Source organism: Octopus sinensis, linkage group LG7 (genome assembly GCF_006345805.1).
Source record: "Octopus sinensis linkage group LG7, ASM634580v1, whole genome shotgun sequence".
NCBI classification, from domain to species: domain Eukaryota; kingdom Metazoa; phylum Mollusca; class Cephalopoda; order Octopoda; family Octopodidae; genus Octopus; species Octopus sinensis.
The window spans coordinates 62,164,174-62,174,358 of NC_043003.1; the positions used below are offsets into that span (position 1 = coordinate 62,164,174).

Sequence of the window (10,185 nt, forward strand, 5' to 3'; positions counted from 1 at the left end):
TTGCTATGTCAACTACTGTTCGCCCTACCACACACACTTACATACAGACGCACGCACTAACATATACATATATTTTTTGTTTTTTTATCTCGCCTCACACACACATACACACACGCACACGCACACACTCACACATACATACACATCATTTTTGTTACCAACCTTCCTGTCTCCACTCTTTTGGCTTTAAAAACCTACTTTGCCCTTGTTATCCAAAACTTCCGGCCTTTCAGCATGGGTACTTCGTAAACACCAGTCGCGTTTTTTTTCCCTCTGTTCGCCCACATCGGGATCTTTCTTTCTTCTTTCTTCCTTCTCTTATGTTTCCGATGAAGAGCTCCGCTCGAAACGTCATACCCTCCTTCTTCCATTTTCCTGAGCGCCTAATAATAATAATACTGTAATTGTTCCACGTGTTGTTGTTTTTTCTGTTTTCCCGTTTGGATTAACCTTATATATATATATATATACACACACATATATATCATCATCATCATCATCATCATCATGTAATATCCGTCTTCAACATTTAGATAGTTTGACAAGAGCTGGCCAGGTGAAGAGCTGCCTGGGCTCCATGTCTGCTTTGGCATGGTTTCTATGGGTGGATGTAGCTTCCTAGTACCAACCACTTTACAAAGTGTTCTGGGTGCTTTTAAGCAGCACCAGTATGGGTACTTTTATGCAGCACCAGTATTCATGAGTCTGCAAGATTAGAACATATATATATATATATATATATATAGGTAGACCTAGGAGGACATAGGACGAAGTGGTGTAGCATGATCTTCAAACTTTGAGCTGCTCAGAGGCATTGATTACTGACCGCAAGTTTTGGCAGTATGTTGTGCTTGAGAAGAGCCATCAAGCCAAGTGAAATCGTAATCATGGCTGATGCTGGTGTTATGTAACTGGCACCTGTACCCGTGGCACATAAAGAGCACCTTTTGCGTGTTGGGCCTCACGGAGGCAAAGTGGCCAAATTCTTTCCAACTGTCAGGCCTCATGGAGACAATGACCAAGACCTTTGGGATTATGTTGTGCTTGAGAAGAAAACCCACCAAGCCAAGCAAAATTGCAGTCATGGCTGATGCTGGTGTCATGCAAATGGCACCCATGCCAGTGGTACGTAAAAGTACCCATTACACTCTCAGAGTGGTTGGTGTTAGGAAGGGTGTCCAGATGTAGAAAACCATCCAAAAAATCAGACAGGAGTCTGGTGCAGGATTCCAGCTTACAAGCCCTGGTCAAACCAGCCAACTTGTGCCAGCATGGACAATGGACGTTCAGTGACCAAAACCAGTACTGAAATGTTTTTTACAAAATTATTTTACCATTTTCTACTTTTCCATTTATAAATATATACATACGCACGCATGCACACACACACACACATATATATGTGTATGTATACACATATCATATCCTTGTTTTACCATCCACTTTTCTATCTTTTCATGGAATTCATCAAACTAGACTCTTGGACTTTCTACAATTTGATGCCCTTCCTATTGTCAACCCTTACTTTTCCAAGTAATATCTACCCATGCCCAGACATGATTTTCATGAAAGACTGGAAATGAACATCATTTGCATATTGGTGATGTCTGTTTACAACTATCACATGATGTCAAAACAAGGTTGCTCATAGATTCTCACATACTCATATATATAGACTCACACATACACACACACATAAAATGAGCTTCTTTCAGTTTTGGTTGGACTAGGGCCCAAAGTGCTGCAGAGTAGGAACCCAAAACTACATTTCGGGGAATCAAGCTTCTTAACTACATAGTGATATATGCACCACAGTCACACTGACAACATATATATATATATATACTCAGTAAAGCTGGAAATAAATTATATAAAGGTGAAAGGATATTTTTTTTACTAAATGTAACTTACTACTAAAAACGTACTTATGCATCTAAATATGTAAAATATACTTCTTTGATTTGGAATGGATTTGTTGCACTTTGTTGTAAGCAATGTTTTTGATCTTGGGTAAAAAAACAAAGTAGTCCATGATTTCTGCTTATTGCTTTTATATAATTGCTTTTATGCATGTGTGGATGCATATGTATCTATATGTTAAGTCCATTTTTATGTGTATTTGTATTTGTATGAGTTTTACTGTATTTGTTGTGTATAGGTATTGACTATTTAGAAGAGAGTATATGAAGACAATGAACAGTCAAGCACTGCATATGTACATCCATACAGAATATTTTTATTATAAAAAGGATAAATTTATTCTGTTTAAACTCGTTTTCTACTTTCTGTGTGACGGAATTTTCTTTTACTTTGACTGCAATTTCATTCTTTTGGAAATGTGTTATCCATAAAATCCTGCAGTACAATGGGATATTACTATTCTAAAAGATGATCCCATTTATATCTAGGCTACTCCTCATCTAGCACTTTAAAAAATATCAAAAATAGCTGAACCAACTTAGATAGTATTTGAACCAATGCATTGTAAGAATTAGATTTGTTGCCGGAAGTTATCAATTTTGGAATTCCGCTCTTACCAATCTCTGCAGCTTTGAAATGGCATCCTCTCTTAAGTGCATAATAAAAATATCAAAGAGTAATTCTTTGGAGTGTTCTGTGAGATAATGTTCAGTTATTCAGATAACCAGTGAACTATTAACCTTCATTTTCATTGAAAGTACTAAGACCATATATTTTGCTGGTTAGTGTTTTCAATAAAATCATGTTATACTCATATAGTGCTCAAACACTAAAAATATTTTTTATGCCTGAAATATTGACATATTGCTTTACTGTTTGAAAAAGTTGAAAAGAATTAGGTTGCTACTTAATATTATTTATCTCACTTTAACATACTAGCTAACTATCAACTAATGCATATTCAGACCAGGCTGAAAATTTTGGCCAATTTCAAATAATGCAGTGTGATTATTCTTAAATTTTGATTATTTCTGAAAATGAAACAAAGAATTTAGAATATTCAGTGCCAAAATATTCTTTATGTACTCTTAAATATGACTTTATCTTAAATGTACACCAAAGAAAGCTTTTAAAATTAGAAAAAAAATTCCTTGTTATAAGAAGCAAATTGAATATAAAACAGCTAGACTATCACTTTGAATATTTTCATAAAGTCAGATATATTTTATCAGATCAAATAATCTGTATATAAATGTCTGTTTCTCTTGAAAATAAAATAAAATATGCCTATTATCAATAACTTTTACAGTTCTTCTGCACTGATTGCTAGAATGCATGTTAGCTATATGTGATAACCATGCATATCATTAATAGTAAAAAAGAGATATTATAAAGACGATTGTTAATATAAATATGTATAATAACCTTTAGCTTGCTGTGAAAATGATGCTATGCATATAAAGTTTTATCTTCACCCAAGTCAAATGACTACACAACTCTCTGGCTTCAGATGGAGGATAGCTCTATATATTTTTCAGTATCGTCAGTTCTTTTTGTATTCTTTGGATGATCTTATTTACCAGAAATCTTATATACCTTTCTTGCAGAGGGCCATGAGTTGATGTGTTGTAATCAGCTTTGTAAGTTCTTTTCTAGCAATATTTTCATCAGTTAATTTTTAAATGATGCTTATGCTATGCTTGTAAACACAACACTTTATATCATCGTTATATGGAGTTTGGGGTCATTGAACTTACAACCACCTTAAATAGTCTTAATCAACATCTAACATACAACAATTCAAAAATATTTGTATGACAATGACATCACATCTACCAGAAATATACTGGTTCAATTCTGTTTGGTATTTGAGAACTGTTTATAAACTTATCTTTATTAACAGAGTCTATGATTCTGCCTTTTATTTGCTATCAACATTTGCACTGTTGCATCTTTTCTTGAGTATATATGCCCTATTCACTGTTGTATTGTTACCTATTTATATAAAACTAACTCTTTATGGATCATCATTTCTTCTGTATCCATACCAAATTGGACCATTGTTTCATAAGATATTGTTAATAGTGATTGTATTTGTTTACCCATTGAAGCAAATAGACTAACAGGGTTTCCTAATTTTGATGGATTATATGTATAAAATATGTTACTTAAATACATATTAATAGAACCATTACTTGGTTAATATGCTTTAAAACTAATTTTATCATTTGTGAGAATTCTTGAGTAATTGCATTTGAATCTTGGTTATAAGGAGGATAAATTTACATATTTTTGTTAAACCATACAGATATGTCTTTATTGAGAAATTTACAGATATTGCCAGACACTAATATACTGGGAACTGTATTTCTGGGGGAAAGAAAACCCAGTTAATAAATGTTTAGCCATTTCTGCTGCTTTATTCCTGAATCTCATTACTTCTGTGTAATCAGATTAGGTATAAAAAATATTAAGAATATTCTTAAAGTTTTTAAGTCAATATGGTCCATATGCATGCATATCTATGCTTTAATTTCTTTTGGTTACATGCACTGTGTGAAATAATTCCAATTTTATTCTAGTACATATTACATTAGAATGTTGTGTATCTAATACTAGATAAATTATGTATCACTCCATATCTTCAGGGTAACTTGGTTAGCAAGCTTCTTATTCTCATTAATGCTCACAAAAAGGTTTGTGGAAGAAATGATTCTTCTTTAGACATGGTACTTTAATTGTTCACAATAAATTTACTCTATTAAAATGACTGTAAATAGTCAAGGATATAGAATGATATACTTTACATAATTATCCAAGAACCATACAGTCACATAGAAGTTATTTTATTGTGTAGTGTTAAGAATTATTTGAAGAGTTACAGTATCATTTATGTTTGTAACCCATGAAATTAACAAAAGGGTAGCTACTTTCACTATATTTGTGGTGCAAATTATCCTAATGAAAGATTTGGAAAGTTTTAGCATTTGATACTCTCTATACTAACAACTAGAAATACCAGAATACATGCTCATAAAAGAAGCCTTTAAAAATAGTATTTGATGATCTTCTGAAGTACATATACATGGCTCTTTGGAATGGCTATACTGTTTGGCTGCATCAGTTACTGCTTACTTTGTATTGAAGTTGATAGTTTTTGGTCATAAGATTCCTAAAGAACATTGGTAAACTTGTGTCATTGATTCATTAATGGTTCCTAAATAATTGAAGATAATGAGAAAATCAAGTTTTGCAAAAGCTTGATCTCAGGTCAGTCTATGGTTTCAAAATAGTATCAGTATCTATCATAAGCTCTATAAATAATACTTTTAGTGGATCATCTTTTATTCTGTTGTGTCTGGGGAGAGTCATATTCTTTTTGTTATTTCTTTAAGTTAGAATTGATTTAAATTCATATAAATACCATCTGTATAATGCTGGTTATCTGTGGGCTTGTAAAATTTAGACCTATTCAACTTGGGTAATGTATGCCAAATATTAGGTGTAATGAAATAAGAAAATTTTGTACTACTCTGGTTATTAATCTTATAATATTTATGACTGCAGAGAAAAGTTTTTCAATATTTAAAGAATTTTTCTACTATTGGAGTCAGGACTTGATGATTGCACTAGGGATTAAACTAAATTATACTTCTAATCTTATTTTTCTTTCTAAGGTACCAAGCTGGCAGAATCGATAGTACACTGTGCAAAAAGCTTAGCAGCATTTCTCCTGTCTTTATTTTCTGAGTTCAAATCACACTGAATTTGACTTTTCCTTTCGTCCTTTCAGGGGTTGATAAAATAAGTACCATTTGAGCAGTGGGATCGATGTAATTGCCTTGCCCACTTCCCAAAACTTGCTGGCCTTGTGCCAAAATTTGAAATCAATATATCTAATTTTATCAGGGAAAATACGTTTCACAGCACCATTATGATACTTAGTGGCATCAATGAAAATAATCTTTATCAAAGAGAGATGGACGCATTCTTAAGCACAACTATCTAAATTATTTTTGGTTGGTCAAAAAAATGTATTAATACTGTGAAGTGACTCATTAATTTAAACTTCTTGAAAAAGTTATGAAGTTCTTTTCGCAACCTTTCAATTTTTATTGTTAACATTTCTAAGAATTATAGACCATCATTCTTGTTTAGACTTCCAAGAATATAGGGAAACGTAGTGTATTGACAGCTTTGGATATATGATATCACTAATCTGCTAAATCTCTTGCTCCCAGACTAACATTAAAATGAACATTAGAAAGTTTTTTCTAGATGCTATTATTATGATACAGAATCGATTTTCTCTTATGTGATATAGTATTAATTTCTGACATAGTATTTGTGAAAAATTCTTAGCAAAATTGATAGCATCCATTAAAAATAGTTTGGTAATTGAGAGATAATAATCACAAATGTCAGTCTGTATGAAGCAACAGTTTTCTTTATGAGGTTGCTGAGGTATGGTCTCAAACAAATTGCTTACAAAATTAGTATTTTTGTAAATGGATAAAGGAATCTTATCCAAGTTTTGGTGTTATCTTATTTAGAATATATTTGTTGATAAAGGAATATTTGTTTTAGTTGGATTAATGAGTCTAGTTGAAGGGTTGTTTGCTAAATTTTGATTGAGATCTTTAAATGGTATATACCAATTTTGCGAAGTTAGGGATTTATTGCTAGAGGTGACACTGAATTCATTAACAGATTTTATGTGCTTTTCCATTTATATAACAATAATGGTTAAAAACGTTATCTTTTTAGAATTGTTAGTAATAGAATTAGATAAGAATTTATTGTACTTAAACATATCAATTTCAGAGAGGTTTTTCTTCTATTCTAGAGCTACAAAAAAATTCATACTTTTATAAAATCTTCTCAGTTTATATTTTAAGTCCTTCTGGAATTGGTTGAAATGGTCTCTATATTTAATTAATTTTATTACCCTTTCATGAATGGTTGTAGCCATAAATTCTGAAGATTAATTTTTTAAAGTTTAAACCTAAACTTAGGATTATAATTTGCATCGATAGCATCTTTCTCAAAGTAATATGATCCACCATCTTGATCTGTTAATAAAATGTTTAGTGGAGGAAATATTTCAATGAGGATTTTATGAAAGTTGATGCAAAATTTTTTGTTATCATATTAGGGTGAAATTTGGTATTTCAACAGAGTTGCTGAAAATGCTGATAATGAAATTAATTGTATGTCAATCCAAAGAAACAATAATATTTATAAAGTATTCCATACTATAGGTAGAATGAAGTCAAGTTAATTATGACGTTGAACATACTCAGGAATTCTATTTTACTTGTCTCATTATCTGAATTATTCTCAAATATAGTGGAATTTTTTTTACAAATTCATACAGAAGATACAGTTATTTTAAAAGATCCATTGGGGTAATTATTATCATAACTTCTGTTGCTTTAACATTTCTATGATGATATTTCACTTTTAAATGCCAAAGGGGAAAAATATTGATTCAGTATTTGGAGTTTGGTAAGAATCTAAACAAATTTTTCCTCTTTCGCCTACATTAGTCTCCACATATATTAAAATATCCATCTACTTTTCATACAACCACTAAGAGAGATTCATTTACTCACTCAATGAGGAACTTTATCTAAAAGACCTTCATTAATTAGTTTTGTCAGCTTTGTTATGTTTAATGGCTTAATGAGTATTGGTAATGGTCTTTCTGCCTCCAAATAACATAACTCGATATTTCTTTTGAGTGGAATGTTAGTTCTAAAACCTTCCATCTCATGAATTAAAGTTGAACATACACACCAAGCACGTTATAACTTGTTTTACATTTAGCAACAATAACATTTACAACATCTATTATTTTATCAGTTTCCATTAGTGCATCAAACTTATCCAAACTCTCGATGAGTGATCCATCAAATTGCTTCATCTTGAGATCACATTTTCTCAAATTCAGTTTATTCAAATCCATTAAAAAAATTCTAATATATTACTGTTACCTGACCGTTGAGTTTTGCATTCATTGTAGTATTTATTAAACTAATTTCATAAGAACTTGTAATATGTTCATGTTGAATATCTTCAAGCTCTTTATCATTTTTTTCTACATTTTCTCATTGCTGAGAGTGGTTCTTTTTTCCCATTTCCAGTATATGGTTTAGCAGATGCAGGATGTTTTGATGATGCATTCTTATATCCACAAAAGGAATGTTTAGAATTAGATTTCTGCTTATTTTTATCAACATATGACACAGAAGTATCATCAAGGTCATTCATATTTTTTCTTTTGTTATCATCATCTGAAATTTAGAAATCATTTGAAGCTGTTGAAATCTCAATGCTTTTATACAATGTTTAAATGGCTTCATGAGATCTATGTGTTTCATTTCAATAGTAATTTCTTCTGCACTCTGCTCTTGAGTTCTAATTGCTTCAACCTCACAAAAAATAAACTCATTTAATCTCTGAGAATAACTTTGAATCAGATTAATTGAGCTAGATTTTGATATTGTGATAAGAATCTGACCTTTTCAGCAATTATTAGCTTCTTGTAGGGATGAACTGATGGTACTACAAACTTTATATTTCTAAAATTTCTCTCTTCAGCAGCCATTGCAGAAACTTTTTATATGACCATCATGCATGCTTTGATTAAAAGTTCATTATTATTGACTTGTGATGCCATTGTCATGTCATATGGGCAATGTTGTAGTTGCACACAATCCTTTGCATTCAGACATTTTATTTAAATGAATAGCTCAAATTCTGGTATTGAACTGGTAGCCACCCCACTCTTAAAAAAATCTAAATCAGCAAGTAAAATGCATACAATACAACAATAATACCAGCATGACAATGACATGAAAGTTGCAGAGAGCTAAATACCTTGTTAATTTAGTGGACCTGCATTCAGGCTGGCAGCAAGTTTAGTCATCATAATTTTGTTTCGCGTTTGTGTGTGTATGTGCGTGTTAATTAAAATATATTAATGATTGCAATTTTTATTATAAATTAATATCCAGTGGAAACTGAAGTCTGAACAAATACATTTTGAAGGAAACATGCAACAAAGAAATGAATCAAACCTCTTCCACTGACAAGAGAGATGACATAGCAACATTAAGTATATGTGATGGATTTTTTGATAAAAATATTTTATTTTACTATTTGTTGATTTAAGAACATAGTTGGAGTATGAAACTCAGACGTTGGTGTATGTTGGCAAGAAGAAGAAAAGGAAACACTTATATACATGACTATGATATAATTTGGGGAGTTCAAAAGTATGTAAGCACTATCACTATTATTATAAAACAGCAGATAGATTCAGTTTAAAATATTACCAGCTAATGCAAAAGAATGTCTATAAGAATAAATTGGATGTCAAAAACGATGATTATAATAATGACAGTGCTGTTGGACACTAAAAGATGATGTTGTGTGGATATGATTTTTTTTTCTTAAGGCAGAAAAATGCACCACTCACATTAGCTTCCAATTCTCTGATTGAACAATCAGTGTCATTCCAGTCATGACCAACAGGTTTTAGCATATAGTATATCAAATATTAAATATATTTATAAAAAAAAATAAAAAAGTGTAATTTAAGGGAGATCTTGCTTCTATTTTTAGCAAGTCAGGTAACCACGTGGAGTCTACCATATTGTAAAAGATTAAATTGCTTAGATCTTAAGTATATTTTAATTCTTTCTCTTCCTTATTCCTTTTTCTATGTTGAGTATAATGAGTTTTCTGGAATTATCAGATGTTATGAAGCAGTCTATGTTTGCGATTATTTGCAAATTTTTACTGGTTCTAATTGGTGTATTACTATTCATGGAACTTGAGTAATTTGATTTTATTATATAGCTTATAATGATTGTTATGTGTGTACATATATAGATATGATGTAAAAAGTTTTGGATGGATTATAATCTGTAGTAGCTTATAAATGAAATATTTGGAACTCAGGTAGAAGTGATATTGTTCATGATGGATATGATTTATTCTACATAATTCTCTCTCTCACTCTCTCTCTCTCTTGCTCTTTCCCATTGACTGACGTAACAATGTATTTTCTCTACAGCAAGACACCTGTGTGTGTTCCTCTTTCATGCTCTAACCTCTCATCACTTGGCACAAAGTCACCTCCTCCAATACCCTCACCCCTCTCAAAAGTTCTTTGCTTTGTAAGTTATTTGGTGACCTTGCCAGTACTGGTGCCATGTAAAAGACATCCAGTCCACACTGTAAACTGGTTGGCACATG

General features: G+C 31.5%; 1 protein-coding gene across 3 annotated transcripts in view; it reads left to right on the plus strand.

The window, feature by feature from the left end:
• Nucleotides 1-10,185, plus strand: part of LOC115214428 (meiotic recombination protein SPO11-like) — a 757,765-nt gene that overhangs the window by 251,067 nt on the left and 496,513 nt on the right. The gene's annotated exons all lie outside the window — the stretch shown is intronic.